This window comes from Callospermophilus lateralis, chromosome 6 (assembly GCF_048772815.1).
Source record: "Callospermophilus lateralis isolate mCalLat2 chromosome 6, mCalLat2.hap1, whole genome shotgun sequence".
NCBI classification, from domain to species: Eukaryota; Metazoa; Chordata; class Mammalia; order Rodentia; family Sciuridae; genus Callospermophilus; species Callospermophilus lateralis.
In genome coordinates this window covers 87,791,125-87,801,250 of record NC_135310.1, presented here as the reverse complement: position 1 = coordinate 87,801,250, position 10,126 = coordinate 87,791,125, and the positions used below count along the sequence as shown (strand labels likewise).

General features: G+C 41.4%; 1 pseudogene; it reads right to left on the bottom strand.

The window, feature by feature from the left end:
• Positions 1-4,215: 4,215 nt before the first annotated feature.
• LOC143402497 (histone deacetylase 1 pseudogene) lies at positions 4,216-5,475 on the bottom strand (annotated as a pseudogene).
• Positions 5,476-10,126: the final 4,651 nt, after the last annotated feature.

Below are 10,126 nucleotides of genomic sequence, written 5' to 3'. Positions count from 1 at the left end.
CTGTCTCAGCTTCCCTGTCTCTGGGATTGTAGGCATGCATCATCCTGCCTAGCAAGGAGGTTCTATTGAGGTTTTTACAAGACCCTCAATGCAGTAGATGTAGATCAGGACCCTCAACTTGTTAAAATGTGCTCATCAAATTCAAAAATTCCTTGTTTTTCTTGGATACATTTGCATGGGGGAGGTTGTCTCTCTGTATTTCATTACTTCTTTCTTTCTGTACATATATGAGTGCTGGGAAATAAACCCAGGGCATCCTGAATACATCTATTCATGAGTTGCATCCCCATTATCAAGTTGGATGATCAGGGGGTGCTGGAGATGAAACCCAGGGCCTCCTGTATGTGGGGAAGAACTCAAACCTTAGAGATAAAGTGATTACAACTTTAAACCAGCCTTTATAGAAACTTTAAAAAGTCTCTATTGCAATCCTACTTACTGAACATACAGTTCTGTGAAAACTATAAAGATGTGCTGGGGATGTAGTTCAATGGTAGAGCACTTGCCAGGCATATACATAATCTGGGTTCCATCTGAAGCATAAAACAACAACAACAACACTATGTCTGTGATCTCAGCTACTCATCAGGCTGAGGCAGGAGAATCACATGTTTGAAGCTCCCTGGGCAATTTAGGGAGTCCCTATCTCAAAATAAATAATAAAATCTCAGTGATAAGGTACCCTCTAGGTTCTATTCCCAGTACTACATTAACAAATAAATAAATAAATGAAGCAGAACCTGGAAACTTTGTTTGTTTGTTTATAAGTACTAGGATTGAATCCAGAGGTTCAATGAGTTACATCACCAGCCCTTTTATGTTTTATTTTAGTTCACAGCCTCTCTAAGTTTCCCAGGCTGGCCTTGAATTTGTGAACCTCTTGCCTCAGCTTCCTGAGTAGCTGGAATGACAGACATGCACCACCACATCAGGCAAGATCTCTTTTAAACACACTCAAATAGATCTTATTATGTTTCCCTAAGCAACAGAATTGAATGTGTTTAATCATTATATGTTTATTTTAGGATATATCAAAGTTTTTCTTTTTCTTTTTTCTTTTTTTTTTTTTTAGCACTAGGGATTGAACCCAGGAGTGCTTTACCACTGAGCTATATCCCCAGCCCTTTTTTAATTTTTTTCTTTTGAGACAGGGTCTCCCTAAATTGCTTAGGGCCTCCCTAAATTGCTGAGGCTAGTTTGGAACTGATGATTCTTCTGCTTCAGGCTCCCAAGTAGAGTTGCAGGCATTACAGGTATCAGATATGAGCTATCACACCTGGCTATACCAAAGCTTTTGTTAAAACACAAAACAAAACTTTTCAAGAAAGCACTGGGTATGGTGAGGCGCACCTATAATCCCAGGCTGAAGCAGGAAGGTCACCAGGCAGCCTCAGCCCTAAGTTTTCTTTTTCCTTTTTCTTTTTTTAAGAGAGAGAGAGAGAGAGGGAGAATTTTAATATTTATTTTTTAGTTTTCGGCGGATACAACATCTTTGTTTGTATGTGGTGCTGAGGATCGAACCCCGACCAGGCGAGCGCTACCAGGCAAGCGCTACCGCTTGAGCCACATCCTCAGCCCCGGCCCTAAATTTTCAATCCCCAGTGAGAAAAAAAAAAAAAAAGTGTTCTTTGACCATAATCCTAGATGCAAAAAGAAAAAAAGAAAAAGAATTAATGCAACATATGTGAAGCAGTAGCCAACCATTTTCAGTACCATATATAAACTCTAAATTTCTGTGGTAAAGAATAAGTGCCATTGGCCCTGGGCATGTTGATACCCATCTGTAATCCCAGCAGTTTTAGAGATTGAGGCAGGAGGATTGCAAGCTCAAGGCCAGCCTGGACAATTTAGTCAGACTGTTGCAGAAAGCTTGGTCCTTGTCCCCAATGCCAATCCAATAATGAGAACATGGTTTTTTTTTTAAAAAAGGAATAAGTTTATTGCTTTGCTAGCAAAAGAGAAACACAGTGGACTCCTGTCCCAAAGGCTGTGATTCTGCCCATCAGCAGGAACAGGGGGCTCAGAGAAAATGAGATTAGGGAGGAAAGATTAGAAAGGAAATTAAGGAAAAGAAGATCAAAGAGGAGGAAAGATTAGGGGAAAGATTAGGGAAAAGAAGATCAGGTATCAAATCAGAGACATGGCGTTTGATAGAAGAAAAAGTTGGCTATGATCTACATACTGTGGGGTCGGGCTCCAAATTCCTCAATAGGACACCCATAGCACAACAGTTAATAACTAGAATCAACAAATGGGACTTACTCAAACTAAAAAGTTTTTTCTCAGCAAAAGAAACAATAAGAAAGGTAAATAGGGAGCCTACGTCCTGGGAACAAATCTTTACTCCTCACACTTCAGACAGAGCCCTAATATCCAGAATATACAAAGAACTAAAAAAATTAGACAATGAGATAACGAATAACCCAATCAACAAATGGGCCAAGGACCTGAACAGAAATTTCTCAGAGGAGGACATACAATCAATCAACAAGTATATGAAAAAATGCTCACCATCTCTAGCAGTCAGAGAAATGCAAATCAAACCACCCTAAGATACCATCTCACTCCAGTAAGATTGGCAGCCATTCAGAAGTCAAACAACAACAAGTGCTGGCGAGGATGTGGGGAAAAGGGTACTCTTGTACATTGCTGGTGGGACTGCAAATTGGTGCGGCCAATTTGGAAAGCAGTATGGAGATTTCTTGGAAAGCTCGGAATGGAACCACCATTTGATCCAGCTATTCCCCTACTCGGTCTATTCCCTAAAGACCTAAAAAGAGCACACTATAGGGACACTGCTACATCCATGTTCATAGCAGCACAATTCACAATAGCAAGACTGTAGAACCAACCTAGATGCCCTTCAATAGACGAATGGATAAAAAAAATGTGGCATTTATACACAATGGAGTATTACTCTGCATTAAGAAATGACAAAATCATAGAATTTGGAGGGAAATGGATGGCATTAGAGCAGGTTATGCTAAGTGAAGCTAGCCAATCCCTTAAAAACAAATGCCAAATGTCTTCTTTGATATAAGGAGAGTAACTAAGAACAGAGTAGGGACGAAGAGCATGAGAAGAAGATTAACATTAAACAGGGATGAGAGGTGGGAGGGAAAGGGAGAGAGAAGGGAAATTGCATGTAAATGGAAGGAGACCCTCAGGGGTATACAAAATTACATACAAGAGGAAGTGAGGAAAAAGGAGGAAAAATATAAGGGGGAGAAATGAACTACAGTAGAGGGGGTAGAGAGAGAAGAGGGGAGGGGAGGGGGGAGGGGGGATAGTAGAGGATAGGAAAGGCAGCAGAATACAACAGACACCAGAATGGCAATATGTAAATCAATGGTTCTGCAACTGATGTGATTCTGCAATCTGTATATGGGGTAAAATGGGAGCTCATATCCCACTTGAATCAAAGTGTGAAATATGATATATCAAGAACTATGTAATGTTTTGAACAACCTACAATAAAAATTAATTTTAAAAAAAAAGAAGATCAGGGAGAAGAAGGTTGGGAAAAGAAAAAAATATGTAATTTTCAAAGCCACAAGGGATGTAGTCAAAGCATCAAGTGAACCCTATTATAAAACCTTGTCTCAAAATAAAAAATAAAATGAACTGGTAATATAGCTCAGTGGTAGAGTACCTCTATGTTCAATCCCCAGTAAAAAACAAAACAAATTTTTAAAAAATCACAATGAGCTACTGTGATCCACTAGCTTATATCATGAAGAACATGAACTTCATATAATGGTTTTAGTTTGAACAGACTTTTCAAGGTGAGAAAAAAATTGGGAAAATTATGTATTGTGGTTTTTTTTATAGAAATGTACCATTTTATTACAAAGTCTCACAAAAATGAAAATAGTATCTTAGAAAGGAAGCTAGACTACCAACCTTCACCTGTGGATCTGGGGGGAAGACAGGGCAGTGTGAGTTTCTTGGCTTTCTTGAGGCCAGTGGGAAAGTAAGAAAACAACCAATGGCTGATGTTAGGAGTCTGAAAAGTACAGGGGGTTGCTGAAGACCCACCCATCCCTTCTAGAACACTTGGTAAGGGCACCTTTCCAAAGCTACTAAACAGACCCTTGTCATTTTAGGGTTTTTCTTATGGTTACATCCTTTCCACCCAGATCTGCACTGTAGATGGTTCAAAAGACTTAAAGAGGGATGGAGAACAAGGCAACTGCTGGAAGTTTCCTCAACATAGCTGCCTTGGGATCAGGGCCCTGGCTCCTATCTAGTCCCTGGGGACATTTATATTTAATATATTTTATATAAATACACAGAGAAATAGAAAATATAAAAATCTGAGGGATTGGAGGAAAAAGGTGGGGAACTTGGCCAGAAGCCAAAGCTGGAGAAGTCTGCTCAGGCCAACTTGACCTCCTCTTTGACCCCTTTGGCTTCTGGCTTCTCCTCCTTGGTTGTCTCCTCTTCTGTGACTTCTTTCTTCTCCTCTGGGTCTTTCTCTTTTTCATCCTCTGTTTTGACTCTCTTGGCTTTTTTGAAGTTGGAAGAGTTTTTGCGGCCACCCTCTCCTTCCTCATCCGAGTCAGGTGTAACCACCTCCTCCCAGCATCAGCATAGGCAGGTTGAAGCTCTTGACAAATTCCACACACTTGGCATGCCCTTTGATGGTCAGATTGAAGCAACCTAACCGATCCCCAGACAGGGAATCTGAACCACATTGTAAGACCACCACATTAGGCTGGAACATCTCCATTACTTTGGACATGACCGGCTTGAAAATGGCCTCATAGGACTCCTCATCAATCCCATCTCAGAGTGGGTAGTTAACAGCATAATACTTGCCTTTGCCAGCCCCAATATCCCGTAGGTCCCCAGTTCCTGGGAAGTACTCTCCATATTTATGAAAGGACAGTCATGACCCGGTCTGTGGTATAGAAGGCCTCTTCCACACCATGGCTATGGTGAATATCAATGTCAATATACAGCACCCTCTGGTGATACTTTAGAAGTTCCAGGATGGCCAAGAGGATATCATTGACGTAACAGAAGCCTGATACCTTGGACTTCTTTGCATGGTGCAGGCCCCCAGCCCAATTCACAGCGATGTCTGTCTGCTGCTTATTAAGTTTCACGGCACTTGCTACAGAGCCACCAGTAGACAACTGACAGAACTGAAACAGGACATCAATTACTGGACAGTCCTCACCAACATTGAATCTCTGCATCTACTTGCTATACTCAGACATGTTATCTGGACGAATGGAGCGCAAGAATTTGATGTAGTCATCACTGTGGTACTTGGTCATCTCCTCAGCATTGGCTTTGTGAGGGCAGTAAATTTCCATTTTTCGGTAGAGACCATAGTTGAGCAGCAAATTGTGAGTCATGCGGATTCGGTGAGGCTTCATTGGGTGGCCTTGTCCATAATAGTAATTTCCAACATCCCGGTCGTAGGAGTAACAGACTTTCCTCCTGGTGCCCTGAGTCTGCGCCATCTTGCTGCCTCCTGTCCCCTGTATTGTGTTTCAAATATGAAATCAGTGCCAGCAAAAAACACATTTATTTAAAACTTTATTATTTTTTATTTTTCTTTCCATTGTCATTATTGTTCTTCTTCCTCCACCTCTTCCTCCTCCTTTTTTTTAAAAAATAGGAGATTGATCCCAGAGCCTTATGCAAGTGTTCTACAACTGACCCACATCCCCAGCTCATTTTTATTTTTTATTTGGACTTCCTAAGTCCAGGCTAGCCTTCAACTTGTGATCCTCTTGCCTCAACCTCTTGAGTAGCTGGAATCACAGACATGTGCTCTCACACCTAGCAAAATATTTCTTAAAATGTATATTAGTACATGACCTCTCAAATTGCTTCCTATGTTTTTAAATGCTTCAAAATTAAATTCAGAAAAAAAGTAAATGTATTTATATATTTTCTTCCCTGGGAAATAAAAGCACTGGGAATTTGATAGGTTCATTTATTAATTTACTAAATATTTGTTTAGCATCTACTATAAACCAGATAAGGTTTTAAGTGGTGAATAAAAGAAATATGCTGTACTGATTATAACATTTTTAGGGTCTAGCTTTGTAGCTCAGTGGTAGAGAGTTGCCAGACATTTGCAAAGTTCTGGGCTTGATCCCCAGCATGGGGGAAAAAAATCACAGGGAGTTCACTAATAGACAAATAGTTTTAAATGCTTCAAAGGAAAAGAACAGGTTGAAGTGCTAGCAATTAAATGCAAAATCTACTTAGGGTGGTCACAGGCATGCTGAGGGAAGTCTCTGGAAATGAAATGCTTGGTTGAAAAGAGTAAGCCAGATTGTTTTGTCTGCTTATTTAATTATATATAGGATGTATATAAATGATATATTAAATAGCCTACATGTTTAATTTATTTATTTTTGAAATTGGTTTATGTAATTGTGATGGCTGACAAGCCTGAAAATTGCTAGGGCAGCCAGTAGGCTGGAATTCTTGGGCAGGAGATGATGCTGTAGCGTTTTGTTTATTTTTGTACCAGGGATTGAACCGAGGAATGCTTAACCACTGAGCAAAATTCCCAGGCCTATTGCATATTTTATTTGGAGATGGGGTCTCCCTGTGTTGCTTAGCACTTTGCTGTTGCTGAAGTTGGCTTTAAATTCACAATCCTCCTGCCTCAGCCCCCTGAGCCACTGAGATTACAGCTTTATGCCACTGTGCCAGGCCCTTTATTTATTTTGAGATGGGGTTTTTTTTTTTACCAAGTTGCTTAGGACCTCACTAAATTGCTGAGGCTGGCCTCGAAGTTCGATACTCCTGCCTCAGTCTCCCCAGTGCCTGGGATAAACAGGCATGAGCCACCACGCCCAATTTGATACTATAGTTCTGAGACAGAATTTCACCTTCTAGGAAATCTGTTTTTTCTTAAAACTCTTCAAGTGATTGAATGAAGCCCAGCTAGATTATTGAGGGTAATCTCCGTTACATAAATTGATAGTACATGTTAGTTACATCTACAAAATATCTTCATAGCAGGATTTTGATTAGTGTTTGATTAAATAACTGAGTTCTGTCCAGGCTCCATAGCACACTCACATACTTCCGGTGATGTGGGGAAACTGAGGCAGGAATATGGCAAGTCTGAGCCCAACATCAGCAACTCAGTGAAATCCTCCTATCTCAAACTAAAAAGAAGTGGGAATGTAGCTCAGTGGTAAAGTGCCCCTGAGTTCAATCTCCAATACAAAATAAAAGAAAAATGAAAAATAAGTACTGGGTGTGGCTTATTAAAATTAACATTAAAAAAAACATATTTTCTTGAAAAGAAATGCCCAGATGGCCAGGGATACGCTCCTCCTGCCTCAGCTTCCAGAGTACCTGAAGATTGTAGGCATGCGCCACCAGGCCCAGTTGCGACTTGAGCTAGGGTATCCGTTTTTTCCTGCCTTTAGACTTTGAAGCCCGGATTTCTCAGTCTTTGAGACTCAGATTGGATCACACCACCAGCTTTCCTGGTTCTCCATTTTACAAAGTACAGCTCATTTATGAGCTGCGCCTGCTGCTGCTTCTCAGGGTCCAGAATTTGCCCTTGAAACAGGATTTCGGTCAGTTTCTCCAAGTGCGGCTTGTGGTGTTTTTTGTTTTGTTTTGTTTTGTTTTTGTTCTTTTGTTTTGTTTTGGTTTTTTTGTGTGTGTGTGCCTGGTTGGGAGTTCCTGGTCAGGAAGGTGGACGCCGGAGGAGAAGACCCTGGCAAATTTTTGTACAGGGATTGGGGGAAGGGTAGAGGGACTGGGCAGTTTTGGCCAAGGGTGGGCTACATCAGAACATTAAAGACCATTTCCATTCTCTATGCGTAGGGGAAACACTACCGCATTTCCCAAAAGCTCCTCTTATTCTGTGCTCGGGGTTGAATTCCGAGTGTCATGCTTGCTAATCAACTGAACTATATCGGTTCAGTAAATGGGTCCCAGATCATCCTGGCCAATTCTGACCCGGAGTTCAAGAAAGGGAGAGGAACCAAAGAAATCGCCTCGCAGCAGGCAAAAAGCCGGGCTCACCTTCTGAGATCGAAAAGGTGGAGTGGAAATGTCGCTAATCTGAGCGGACTAGTCTGCAGTCAACCCACGCTGGTCACACCCGAGGCAAAAGTACCAGAGAGTGGAAATTTTTCTGCGTGCTTACTGAAACAAAACACAGCCTCAAGGGGCTCTTAGATCAAAATTGGCTGTGAACTCTTTTAATCCTTTTCGGTGCTGGGCCGTGGTGGGGGCGGGGTAGGACCGGGTGAGCGAAGCAAGGTAGTTGAAGGATCTGAAAATCCTACGGTCGCCAGGATCTGGGATAAGAGATTCTACCGCTTTTTCTAGCAAACGGTTTTGCTATCACAGATCTGGGGTGGGGGTGGGGGGTAAATAGATTTTGCTCTATTTTGAGAAAATTATAAAACACAGAAGAGTACAAATATTCGTATTACCTGGAATTAACGTTTTGGATACTGTTTCTCACTGCTCCTGGCACTTCGGGAAAACAGTAACAAAATGTCATTTACTCATCCTTTCCCCCAGCCCAAGGAATTACCCGATTCAATTAAAAACAAAATGAATCTGGGCGTGGTGGCTCACGCCTGTAATCCCATAGAGAGGAGAGAGACTGGTGAATTGCAAGTTCAAAAGCCAGCAATTTAGTGAAACCCGGTTTCAAAATTAAAAAATAGAAAAGCTTGGGGATGTGATTCAGGGGTTAAGCACTCCTAGGTTCAAACCCCAGAAGAAAAAAAAGAAAGAAAGAAAAAGAAAAAAGAAAGATGAATTTTTTTTTTTTTTTAGGTGGGGAGGGGGGATGTACCGGGTATTGAACTCACGGGCATTGGACCACAGAGCCACATCCTCAGCCCTATTTTGTATTTTAATTAGAGGCAGGGTCTCACTGAGTTGCTTAGTACCCTCTAGAACGCTGGGATTACAAGTTCGGTGCATCCCTAGCCCCATTACTTTGAGATAGGATCTCGCTAAATTGTCCAGGCTGGCCTCGAATTTGCAAACCTGCCTCCGCCTGGGAAATTGCTGGGATTACAGAATTGCGCTACTTGCCATGGGCTCAAACTAGGACTTTTGTGTTTTGGGGAGTGGTGGTGGATGGATGCCAGGGATTGAACTCAGCAACGCTTAACCATTGAGTTCTGCGCTCTCATAACAGCCCCCCTTTTAAAAAAATATTGCGAAAGGTTCCGCTAAATTGCCTATGGCCATTGCTGAAGCTGGCTTTGAACTTGCGATCCTTTTGCCTCCGCCTCCTGAGCCACTGGGATTACCCACGGTAGCCACTGTGCTTGGCTTCAAGACAATAATTTTTAAACTGTGGGTCATTAAATATGTTTTTTAAAAAATTAAGGCCAGTTTTTAAAACAAAGTTTCTTTTCTCATAAGTGTTAGATTTTATAATGTTATTATTTTAAAAAATAGATTTAGGGCTGGGGATGTGGCTCAAACGATAGCGCGCTGGCCTGGCATGCATGCGGTCAGGGTTCGATCCCAGCACCACAAACAAACAAAGATGTTGTGTCCACCGAAAACTAGAAAATAAATAAATATTTTAAAATTATCTCTTTCTCCCACTCTCTCTTTTAAAAAAATAGATTTAAATATATGAAAGCAGTGGTTACATAGCAAGGATACTTTCCCAACCTTTTGTTTTTCTAGGGAATTTTATTGTTTTTCTAGGGAATGAACCCAGAGGGAACTACCATTGAACTACATCTCCAATCCTTATTTGTTTGCCTCATTTTTGAGCCGTGGTCTGCTAAATTGCCCAGGCTGACATTGAATTTGTGACCCTCCTGCTGTGGCCTCCTTTGTCACTGGGATTATAAATGTACACCGCTTTTATCCAGCCTTGTTTCCAAGTTTATTTTGTTTTGTTTTTCTAGTGCTGGAGACTGAACCCAGGGCCACTGTAACTACTGAGCTACACAGCCCCACCCTTTTAATTTTTATTTTGAGACACAGTCTGGCTAAGTAGCCCAGGCTGTCCTCAAATTTGCTATCCTCTTGCCTCAGCCACCCTAAATCCGCTGGGATTATAATCTTATAATTATAATTTTATAATTCCAAGGGGTTTTGTTGTTGTTTTGTACCAGCCATCGAACTCAGGGGCACTCAACCACTG